Here is a 12,769-nt window from a genome sequence, read left to right as displayed (position 1 = left end):
TGGCTGAGCGTGGCGCGGGAGCAACACCGAGGGTTGCAATCCCGTTGCCAGTCCCCGGTCCAGTATGGGGGCAACACTGAGGGTTGCGATCCGTTGCTGGACACGGAAAAAGACAAAAAAGACAAAAAAAAAAAAAGAAAAAAAAAAAGAAAATGAAATTTAGGGCCGAGCCTGTGGCGCACTCGGGAGAGTGCTGCGCTGAGAGCGCAGGAGCGCTCCCGCCGCCGGTTTGCATCCTATATAGGGATGGCCGGTGCGTCGCGGTGCAGCCAGTCTCAAAAAGGACAAAAAAAAAATAAAATAAAATAAAGAAAATGAAATTTATTGCTTTCAGTTTCAGAGGCTGGGAAGTTGAAAGTCCAGGGAACACATCTGGTGAGGATCTTGGGGGTGGCAACAGTGACTCAGGGTTCTCATGTGGCAGGAAATGGCAGAGCGGAGAGAGAGAGTCTCACTACTCTCCTTTCAAAGCCCTCAGAACCAAACCCATGACCACCATTTTTAATCCATTCTCTAGGCATGGTCCTCAATACCTAATCACTTCTTCAAGGCCCCACCTTTCAGTTATCGTAATAGGATTTCCCACCCTCTTAACAGTCACAGTGGGGATCAAATTACTCAAACAGAAAACTTGGGGACACGGTCCATATCACCTCCCCAACACATACTTGTATTTGCACTGGCTTACGTAGGCATAGTTAACCTCTGGCTCTTACTTCCTAACCTCACTGAATTCGTAGTCTCTGCTCTGCATCATTTGGACTGTGGTGGTGTGTAATTCCTGGGGCAACACAGCCCAGTGTTAACCCAGACTTGAAATTTAGCTTCTTTTCCTCATTTCCAGAAAAATCTGCATTCACAAGAAGTGATACGTGTATTACAAACATTGCTGAGTTATGGAGGGATGAAGGGTAGGCTACGTCGCAGAAATACTGATGATTTAACATTGAACATTGATTGACATTGCTGTTCAGGAAAGTGCCTGGGTTCTCTGTCCAGTGCTCTTTCCCACCTTCCCTTTCTTCCCTTGCTTGTGGCCCCCACCCCAGTTCATGTTGTTTCTAATGTGATCTCTCTTATTGGCTTGTACTGTGAGAGCTAATGCATTTTCCACCTTAAGTGGTTTGTCAAAATGTTATCTTAAAGAGAGACAATTCCCTCGCTGGGGAATCTGCTGCCATCTGTGAAAACAACAATTCTTTCCATCTTGCTAGATACACCCATCTTATCCATCTTTTTTTTTTTTTAAAGAAAAATGGGCTCACCCTACACATTCTCTATGACAACAGAGCTGATATTCATTTCTATGTTTTACAATAGAGAAACGGAAACGAAAATCTTGGCCCTTACCTAAAGGCTGCTCTGCCTGGCTCTTTACTTGGCTCAGCCTTCAGGTCAGTCGGAGCTGTGCCCTTCAGCACAGTTGCAAACATCTCTGATTAGTGTGTTTAATGTTGTATTTATTTGTCATTTCCTCCCACCACTAGAATGTGAACTCAGTGAGGCCACAGACCATGTATTTTGTGCTCACTGATGTGTCTTCAGAGTTAAGCACATAGTAGGCCTTATTAGTTAGTGTTCTCCAGAGAAACATAACCAATAGGATATGTATATATATAAAGATTTTATTTATTTATTTATTTATTTTTATAAAGATGACCGGTAAGGGGATCTTAACCCTTGACTTGGTGTTGTCAGCACCACGCTGTAACAATTGAGCCAACCGGCCATCCCTATATAGGGATCCGAACCCTTAGCCCTGGTGTTCTCAGCACCACACTCTCCCAAGTGAGCCATGGGCCGGCCCTTATAAAGATTTATTTTAAAGAATTGGCTCACGTGATGACAGAGACTGGCAAGTTCAAAATCTGGAGGGTGGGCTGGCAGACTGGAGACCCAGAGAAGAGCCTATGAGGCAGTTCAAGTTCAAAGGCTGTCTGCTTGCTGAATTCCTTCTTGCTCAGGGAGAGTCAGTCTTTTGCTCTATTCAGGCCTTCAGCTGATTGGATGAGCCCCACCCATGTTATGGAGGGTCATCTGCTTTACTCAAAGCCCACTGATTTAAAAATCTCATCCAAAAACACCTTTACAGAAACACCCGGAATAATGCTTGACTAAATATCTGGGCACTGCGGCCCAGCCAATTTGACATATAAAATTAACCATCACGTAGGCGCATTATAAATATTTGTGGAATGAGTGGCTGAGTGAATGAATAAATGAATGAATGTGAGGATAAGGGTCTTGCCTGGGTCTTATGGCTGACAAAAAGAAACCCCAGGCCTTCCAAATTCAATGTAGGCAGCTGTCTTTTCCACCCCACCACAGGCTTCTCAGCCAGCTCTGTGTGATTCCCAGGGCTGTTGTCAGAGCATGGAAGACATTCTCCTACAAGCACTTTCCATTCCACAAGGGTCTATGCTCACACCTGGCATCATTGTGAAATTCTCATGTCTGGCATTGTTACAAAGTAGGTCTTTTTTTTTTTGTCTTTTTCCGTGTCCGGCAACGGATCACAACCCTCAGTGTCGCCCCCGTACTGGACCGGGACCGGCAACGGGATTGCAGCCCTCGGTGTTGCTCCCGCGCCTCGCTCAGCCAGTGAGCGGGAACCGGTCTGTACGTGGGATCCGAACCCTCGGAGGGAGCGCCAGGGCTGTTGTCAGAGCATGGAAGACATTCTCCTACAAGCACTTTCCATTCCACAAGGGTCTATGCTCACACCTGGCATCATTGTGAAATTCTCATGTCTGGCATTGTTACAAAGTAGGTCTTTTTTTTTTTGTCTTTTTCCGTGTCCGGCAACGGATCACAACCCTCAGTGTCGCCCCCGTACTGGACCGGGACCGGCAACGGGATTGCAGCCCTCGGTGTTGCTCCCGCGCCTCGCTCAGCCAGTGAGCGGGAACCGGTCTGTACGTGAGATCCGAACCCTCGGCGGGAGCGCCGCCGCGCTTCCCAAGCAGCACACTATAGCAGTGCGCCACCGGGCCAGCCCCCAAAGTAGGTCTTTTGATAGAAATGTTCACTACCTGTGTGATCTCAAGCAAGTGAGGACTTAATCTTTTACAAAAAGGAGAGCCTCCCCTAAAACCTTCTCCTGCAGGTGTGATGAAGCTAGGAGCAAGGCTGTGGCTCTGGTGCAGAGATCTGGCTTTAACCCACTGACGCCCTCATCAAATCGTTGCTTTCTATCCTCCAACCAAACTAAGCTACTTCCTGTTTCCAGTATAGACTCTGCAATTAATTCCCTCCTCTATGTTTCACCTGGTGCTGTTCCCATACCTGAAATGCACCCCTCCCTCTACATTTATTTCATCTGTTTATTCATTCAACATATATTTCTTTAGCATCTACAAGAAGCCCACTTGTATGTGCAGGTACTCTCTTTGTACTGGGGACATAATGATGACTGAGAGACATAAGGTCCCTGCCCTTTGGAGCTCACATTCTAGTACTGGGAAAACAGCCAAAACTTGAGCCAATAAATGAAAAAGATAATTTCAAGTGTTGATCAGCACTGGGAAGAAAACCAGGAAGTAATGACAGGTTACAAACAGGTTAATGTGAAAGACAGTGCTAAGGTGGGGGAAGAATGTAATTTAGATTGAAGCTCAGGACTGCTGAATGGGGGTTCAAATACTACCCGTGCTTGTGGCTGGCACCAGAACATTTATTCATTTGGTACACATGGCTTAAACACCTACTGTTAGGGTGGCCAACTGTCCTGGTTTTCCAGGGACTGAAAGGTGTGGTAAAACTAGGAGAGTCCCAGGCAAACCAGGATGGTTGGTCACCCTTCTACCGTGTGCCAGGTTGACTGTGAAACCTGAGAACTTAAGAGCTGTGGGGTGGTCAGACCTATCACTGTGGCTGCAGCAGCCCAGGGGGCTGGTCTGCAGAGAAAGAAGAGTGGAGAAGAGATGAGAAGCAGAGACCCCCAGATTCTATTCCTGGTCTCAGATCCTTCCAAGAGCTAGTCTACATCCCTGACCACAAATTCTCAGACATCCCTGTTCCCTTACAACAAATCACCGTTGTCTGCTTAAATTAGCTGCAGTGGGTTTCTGTTACTTGCAACCGCAGAGTCCTGACAGAGACAATGTCCATAAATAACTGTAACCCAGGAAGTGTGTGCCTTCATAGAGGTGTCTGCAATCTGGGGTACAGCAATGGTACAGGGAGAAAGTGGCCTGCTCACTTGGCTACATCCCCAGAAGAACCTTCCCCAACCATTTGACTAAATCTATGGTCTCTGTCTCTCAACTACCCAAAACTTTAACAGCTCTCATAATACTTACTGCCTCCTCTTTTATATATGTCACCTTCTGGACTGTAAGGATTCATGTATGATTCATGTTTGTACTTCTCCCCAGACATAGTGTCTAACATGTCCTTTGTGTAGAAAGTGCTCAGTTCGATTATTATATGCATGCAAGGGGCTCCACACACCCAGGGTAGTGTGAATATTCTTATAGGGTAATAATAATCTCTTACACTTGTGTGGTGCTGCAGCATACAAAGCATTTCAAGTTCATTATCAGATGGGCATCCAACTTTTTTTTTTTTTTTAAAGATGACCGGTAAGGGGATCTTAACTCTTTGCTTGGTGTTGTCAGCACCACACTCAGCCAGTGAGCCACGGGCTGGCCCAAATGACGACCACGAAGGGACTCGAACCCTCAGTCTTCTGATCTGGAATCAGACTCCTTATCCATTAGGCCACATGGCCAGCTGCGTGGCATCCAACTTTTTAGAATTGGGATATTAATAATAATAACAGCTCCTATTTATTTTGTGCATATTTTATGTACTAGGTGAGGGGGAAAAAAACCCTTGAGGCTCAGAGAGAGTAAATGATTTGCTGAAGATCCCCAACTTTATATGTCACAGAGCTGAATACAGAAACTTATTTTCAGGCTGCAAACTCGTGTTCTCTGCCCTGGAGGGATCGCAGGGGCAGAGTGCAGGCTGCTCAACTCCTCCCCCAGGTCCCCTGTGGTATGATTCAGGTCCTCTGGGTTGGCCCTTGGCTCTGTCCTGACCCCCCCAGAGAGGGCAGGCCTGAGGTCACTCAGTTTGCTTGTCTGGCCAAGTCAGGCAAATTTGGCTTCCCGGAGCTGCTGCTGTTGTCATGGCACCATCCCGGGCTCTTCTCAGTATAAACCTGGGGGCGAGCTGTTTTGAAGCAAATGGGGGAAAACAAAAAAATTCTCCCACTGATACGGGCAACTAGCAAATGGCCAGCCTCTTCTTGAAATTACTTTCAGTGCCTTTCAGGGGTATCTTAGGATCATGGAGTCCTGTGCCTCCATTTCACAGATGAGAAAACTGAGGCCCAGGGTGCTTAGCAAACTGGGGGGAAGTGTTAGCGTGTGTCAGAAAGCTGAAGGGGATAAGCAGAGAAGAAAAAGCAGAGAAAGGGAAGGGAAGAACTGATTTTTGCCTAAGGAAAATGACAGCTTGATAGAAAAAACAGGAGCCGACCCAGTTTTGCAAAGCGTGTTTATTTCCCCCATATGTTGTTTGCACTCTGGCCCCAGAGAGGCAGGCAGGGGAGGCTCTGCGCACTGTTCTCAGAGGAGAAGTCTGGAGAAGCCCTTCTTCCCACTTGGTCACACTTGATGGCCTGGGCTGCTGGGTCCCCACGCTTCAGAGGCTCCATGCCTTCTGTGTCTAACACCTAGGCCTCTATTCATTGAGCTCTGGGTGCCACTGGGCTGGGGAACTCTGAGCCTGTCCCTTACTCTCCTCCCAGCCACTGTCCCTTCCCTAACACTGCTCCCTCATCCTTCAAGTCTCTTCTAATTTCTCCCCTCATCACCCTCCACCCCAAACAAACAACCAAATCTTGCAATTTGACACATGTGAATTAACCCCAGGCGGGATCCAGCACACCATGTGGCACATATACTCAACACTGGCCAAATCCCAGGAACGGATAAACTGAGATCATTTTGCCCCATAAGATCAAGAAAGGAGGATTGTTATACATGTGGTTATTATTATTATGTTAGACGTGGTTATTGTTAATAATAGTACTAGCTAAGGCAAGAGCCTATCAAATGTTTCCTATGTGCCACAACAAGCTCTGTATTTGCATTACCTCATTGTCTCCTTCATAATCCTATACAATAAGTATTATTATCATGACCTCTTAACAGATGAGGAAACTGAGGCTTGGAAGAGTTGAGATACTTATCCAAAGTCATATAACTTGCATGTGGCCAACCCAGAGTTCATACTCTTAATCACAGAATTCCACCTCCCAGTCTCAAAACAAAGATGAATTCATGCCAATAATCCATGTCCAGTTATTCCTTTGTCATTCTTGGGATGTTACCCACACACCAGTGCGTCCTTTAGGAATGCTTTTAGCTGCAAGTAATAAAAAACACGACTAGGAGTGGCTTATACAAGAGGTCTTGAAGCAGGCAGTCCACACTCGAGGTGGTGTACCCAGAGTTCAACAACATCGCCAAAGACCCAGGCTTATTCTGTCTTTCCACTCTCACAGCTCACTTATTGGCTCTTTTATTCTCATGCTTACTGCTTCATGATTGCAGGATGGCTGCTACAGCTCCAGGCATCATACCAGCAGCCCAAGGGACAGAGGCAAATGGTTTTCTCCTGATGGGGCTTTGATTTTTATCCTGAAAAAAAAGCTCATCAACAGATTTCTCTTTATACTTCACTGGTCACATATCTACTCCTAGACTAATCACTGCTGTAGAAAGTATGTATTATGATGGCTCCTGCTTCATAAATCACCACAAACCTAGTGGCTTGGAACAACCACCATTTCTTGTTGCTAGGAGTCTGTGGGTGGCTGAGTAGTTCTGCTGATCTAAGGTAGGCCTGGCTGCCTTATTCCAGCAGTAAGTTGCTGGGCAACTCGGCTGGATGTACTCATGTACCTGTGGTCAGCTGTGGGGTCAGCTGGGGGTTGGCTGGTCTAGAATGGCCTTACTTACTCACATGTCTGGTGTTGGGGTGACTGGGTCTCTTGTCCAGCAGGCCAGCCCAGGCTTTTTCCCATGGCAGCAGCAGGATTCCAAAAGATTGGGTGGAAGAATACCAGGCCTCTGGGGCCTGGGCTCTGACCTGGTACACTGTCATTTCCATCCCATTCTTTTGGATAAAGCAAGTCACAGTCTGGTCCACATACAGTAGGTTGGGGAAATAGACTCCACCACTTGATGGGAGGGGCTGCAGAGTCACATGGCGAAGCACGCAGATACAGAGAGGAATGAAGGACTGTGACTATTTTGTCACCTACCAGATTGACATGATTTACTTAGACCAGTTTATTCCCTGAGGCAGGGAGAGGGCTCCCTTCTCCCAAATCAAGGGAACATCCCTATCCCATCACCTGATCAGGTGAGAAAGTTGTAGGGAATGAGGGGGGACACTGCAGTTGGGAAGACAGCTGAAAGTGTTTAGACAGGGAGCCAACCCCAGGCACAAGGAGGTGAAGAGAGATTCTGCAGCTTCAATTTCTCCAAGTCACCATCCTTCCTCTGAAAAGGATGATTTTCATCTGTCTTGTGTTGCCGCCTATTCCAGGCTTCATGATGTTTCCTCTAACAGGTATATGCATTTCCTCCTCACTCTGATGCAAAAACAAAGTTTAAAAAAATCGAATGAACTCTGCCTCTGCCCCATCCACCAGGGCTGCGGGAAAATCCAGTCTGTCATTGGAGAGTGGGGTGGGGGGTGTCCACCCTTCTGCTCCCTTGAGGTTTACATGATCCAGGAAACATGGGGCAAAGACCTTTGGCCTTTGGTCCATCAAAATCATCTCTGAGGTACTTTTGTCCATACCCCAGGGTCCATTCAAAAGCGGGAGACTGTCCCTGCTCCCTTGTCCCTGAACTTGTTGCAGAACTTTCCCAGACTCTTACCACCCATCAAAGTCTTCACTCAAGGAATCCACCACCTCCTCTGTCTTCTTTTTGTCAGGGACCCCAATTCTCTGTCCTGCCTTAGGCCACCCTCTCTCTTGACCTCCATTCCCTCCTCCTCCTGACAGACCCAGGCCTCCCCAGGAACGCCTGGGTGGGATGACTTCTAGGAACCCAGAACTTTTTGGTGCTTCCAGGAAAGACACGTGCCGCAAGGGAACAGAAAATGTGTTACCTACACTAATCTTGGGGAGCAGGGAAGGAGGGTGGCATCTCAGCTGAGATGTGATGGAGATGTCAGAGCAGGTTAGAAGAGGAAGGGGCCAGGGAGGGTGCAGTAGAGTGTTCCAAGTAGAGGACCCATCATCACAGCAATCGGTGACACATTCTGAGCACTGCCTGGATGCCTAGATGCTTTTCTTGTCCCCATTTTATGAAACTTCGAGCAGAAGTTAAGTCGCTCACTAGTAAGTGGCTGAGCTGGGACTCCAATTCCAACCAGTCTGACGCCAAAGCTCTCCTCTTAACCATTCAGATAGACCCTAAGTGAGAGAAGCCAGTTATTTGAAGATCCAGTAGGAATTTATTTTGGCTGTAACATAAGAAAGGTGGTTCAAGAGGCCAGTGAGGGAGAGAGAGGGGAAAGCGTGGAGCACCCTGTAACCAAGTTATTGCTTGAAGGTGGCAAGCCTGGATGTGGGGAGACCATTTCAGAGGCTATTTCAGTAGTTTCAATGAGAAATGATTGTGCATCAGACTAGAGAGATGATAGTAAGAATAAAAACAATGGCAGGATTCATGGGTTACAAAGGAAGAACAGACAGAACTTGGCAATTGCTTAGAGGTGGGAAGAGGGAGGGAGGGAGAGAGGAGTCAAGAATGATTCTCAGGTCTCTGACATGAGCAACTAGATGGATGGTACCAATCCTATTTCTTTTACCGATGTCTGTCTTCCTAGCTATAGAATGAAGATAATGCAACCTGACCTCCCCGTGTATCCAGATGGTGTCAAGATAAAATGAAGTCATCAATCTGGAAGTACCTTGGAAAGTCAAAAGTACTTTGCAAATGCAAGTGGTTATTATTTTATGGTTATCTTTATAGTCTTCCCCCTTCCTGGGACTTGCAGATGAAGCCAGACTGAAAGGCAACCCAGGGGAGCAGCCAGTGTATTTTCCATCAGGCAGATTTGTCTCTTTGGCAGGTGGGAGCCACATTCCCACGTACTAAATTGTTAATAGCTTCCCCAGGGAGTTCCTTTATGCTCTAACTCCTTCAGTGATTTCTGTTTCTCTATATCTGACGCCTTCTGATGCCCTGGGTTGGCCCAGGATTTCACATCCGTTATTGTTTTTGTTTTTTTCTCTGAAGACAGGGATGGGGCTTGAAGAGCCCAAACTCTGCAGTAACCCAGGTGTGGAGGGCTGTGTCCACTCTGTGCTCTACCAGGCATAGGGACAGACTGAAGAATCTCTTGAGCTCCAGGTGACTCATTGCCCTCGACAGTGAAGAAAACTCTGTTGAGCAGAGACAGACAGAATGAGTTTGGGGCTGATTTTCTAGTTTTTGTTCTGGGAAGTAGCATAGTTTACTGGCTTGGCATCTCAACTCTGGCTTGGGTAGGTAATCTAACCTCTGCAAAATGGAATAATAATAGTAGTACCTCATGACTATAGGGATGCTTGAGGATTAAATGAGACAATCCACAAGGCACTTGGCCAAATACCTGGCATGTAGCAAGCTCCCCATAAATGGTAGCCAACAGGATTATGTATGAGTTTATGACCACAGAAATGAGACTGCCTTTTGGAAGCACCCTGGTCTCCCGAGCCAAGCCGGGGCAGTGGGGGGCTGAGGGCCTCAGCCACGCCCCCCCAACATCCACAACCAGCCCAGCGATGACCACCGAGCCACTGCCAGAACCCCCTTGGTCTCCCCAACTGGAATGAGAGGGGAGTCATGGGACTTGAACAAGCCCCACTCCTTCCTATTCCTCTCACCCTATTTCCTTCCCCCCTCTTTTCCATCCCTTCCCCCCAACTGCTCCACAACAACATCTTAGAATGTAAAAAAAATAATATAAATAAATAAATAAATAAATAAAAGAAATGAGACTGACTTTTAAAAGTAAATAGACTAAGGGGCCAGCCCATGACTCACTCAGGAGAGTGTGGTGCTGATAATACCAAGGCCACAGGTTTGGATCCCTATATAGGGATGGCTGGTTTGCTCACTTAGGAGAGCGTGGTGCTGACAACACCAAGTCAAGGGTTGTGATCCCCTTACCGGTCATCTTGAAAAAAAAAAAAAAAAAAGTAAATAGACTAGAATGCTCACATCCATGTAAGAGTTGATCACTTCAAAGTACTCACTTTGGAAAGACATCATGGAAATCTCTTTAAGGGCCTTTGGAGTTTCCACATGTTCTTCCAGTGTCCAAAATGGGGGCAATTCATATGCCCTTGGCATATATGTTTTCCTAGCAATTATTTCACTCACGTGCTTGGTCATTTACATGTCGTTCACACCTCCTTGGTTGTGAGCGCCTTGAAGAGAGCAACGGTCTTACTCATCCTCATGATGTAAAACTCACGCCCGTCCAGCCTTTCTCAGCTGCTGGAGCATCTGTTGTCTCACCAGATGCTTACCTCAGTCCTGCACCTCTCTACTTTATAGATGAAAAGACTAAAGCTCAGAGACGGGTCAAGATGGCTGAATAGACAGTCCCCAGTGTCACTCTTTCCCACAAATCAGTAAATTTACAACTATAAAAATGTAACATCGGCCAAGCTGGGGCCGCTGGAGCTCAGGGGAAGAGGAGGAGAGACCTATGGAGTGCATGAAGGTGGGAGAAACCACAATGAGAGAAAGAAAACTGCTCTCAGCGTTTTGGGCTGCGGCCCCTTTAATGCTGGAGCGCATGGAGCAGGAGCTGGCAGAGGCCGCGCTGTGCCCTTCATATGGGGTTACTTGGAGGCAGAAGGGGAGAAGAGGACTTTGGTGGCCCCCAGGACAGCAAGACCACTAATAGGGTTCCCATGGACCCAAGCAGGAGCGAGGAGCCAGAACAGCTGAAAAAGGGGAGCCACTCGGAGGCCGGTGAGTCAATGCAAGGGACTGGCGCAGGGCCCGTCCCATGGGAATTGTTTGTAGCACGGGTGATGGGGGAGATGGGCCCACCAGGGGAACACTGGGACACAGCAAGGACAGCTGATCTGCCCCCCAATCAGTACAGGACTGCTCAGAGGAGACTGGTCGGGAATACAGAATTACATGGGGTGTATCCCAGGGACCCAGGATAAGGAATTGGGACTGGACCCATCCTCCCACAGCCAGGCACACAGCGTCAGCACCTGGGGGCTCACCCAGGGACCCGAGGCATGGAGAAGGGGACTGGACCCCCCTCCCACAACCAGGCTCACCACAACAGCACCTCAGCCTGCCCAGGGACCCAGGATAAGGAGTTGGGACTGGACCCACCCTCCCACGAGGCATACTGGGACAGCACATCAGGGCCCACCCAGGGTCCCAAGACATGGAGAAGGGGACCAAACCTCCCTCCCACAACCAGGCACAACTTGCCAGCACCTCGGGTCCCAACCAGGGACCCAGGCAATGTAGAAGGAGACCAGACTCCCCTCCCACAACCAGGCACACCGTGCCAGTGCCTCAGGTCCTGCCCAGGACTGGGGAATGGAGGAGGGGACCAGACCTCCCTTCCACAACCAGGCACCCAATGCCAGTGCCCTGGGGCCTATCTGGGGACCCAGGGTATGGAGCCAGGGACTGAACCCCCCTCCCACAACCAGGCACACTGTGCCAGCACCTCGGGGCCTGCCCTGGGACCTGGGGCATGGAGAAGGGAACCGGATTCCTCTCCTACCACCAGGCACACAGCACCAGTGCCTTGGGGCCTGCCGTGGACCCAAGGCATGGAGAAGGGGACTGAAACTCCCTCCCACAACCAGGCACACTGTGCCAGCAGCTCGGGGAATGCCTAGGGACCCAGGGTAAGGATCTGGGGACTGGATCCCCTTCCCACAACCAGGCACACTGTGCCAGCACCTCGGGACCCACTCAGGGACCTGGGGCATGGAACTGGGGATCAGACACTCTTCACAACCAGGCACACTGCCAGCACAGCGGAGCAGGCCAAAAACATCTCCTCCATGTGGGTGGCCCACCACAGCCATCACGATAACCATGGCTGCCATGAAGGTGGCTAGACACAACAACCACCGCGCAGATGGTCCACCAACCACTGGAGTGCATTGACACAAGGAGAGTCACCAGCAGAGATAAAGAAAGGAGGAGGATGTCTGTCTCCACAGAGCCCATTTCAGAGTGACGGAAGAGACATCTACTTTATTATAGTATTGGGGGACCTGATCACTCCTCTCAGAATTGGACAGATCATTTGGGCAGCAAATCAACAGAGGAGAGTGACGGAAGAGACATCTACTTTATTATAGTGTTGGGGGACCTGATCACTCCTCTCAGAATTGGACAGATCATTTGGGCAGCAAATCAACAGAGTAAACATTATTCTTTCAGAAGAAGAGAAGAAATCTAGGGTGATTAGAGGGGGGAGGGGGAGAAAAGGCAGATAAGGAGAGATTGGACAAGGGACATAAAGAATAATTATAATTTGTAACAATATATATGCTAGTAATATTGATTTGATCAACATATCTCAATGTTGAATCCCAATAATATTTATAATCAATTTTTTTTTTTTGTCTTTTTCGTGACCGATAAAGGGATCACAACCCTCGGGGTTGTGTCACCCGCACTGCGCTCAGCCAGTGAGCACACCGGCCATTCCTATATAGGATCCGAACCCGTGGCGGGAGCGTCGCTGCACT

At 48.3% G+C, this 12,769-nt stretch overlaps 1 non-coding gene across 1 annotated transcript; it reads right to left on the bottom strand.

Annotated features, from left to right (window-relative positions):
• Nucleotides 1-4,659: 4,659 nt before the first annotated feature.
• On the bottom strand, nucleotides 4,660-4,732 carry TRNAW-CCA. Its single transcript has one exon. It is a non-coding gene; the product is annotated as a tRNA-Trp (tRNA).
• Between the last annotated feature and the right edge of the window lie 8,037 nt (nucleotides 4,733-12,769).

Source organism: Galeopterus variegatus, unplaced genomic scaffold (assembly GCF_000696425.1).
Source record: "Galeopterus variegatus unplaced genomic scaffold, G_variegatus-3.0.2 Scaffold431, whole genome shotgun sequence".
NCBI lineage: Eukaryota > Metazoa > Chordata > Mammalia > Dermoptera > Cynocephalidae > Galeopterus > Galeopterus variegatus.
This window is presented reverse-complemented; position numbering and strand designations above follow the sequence as displayed.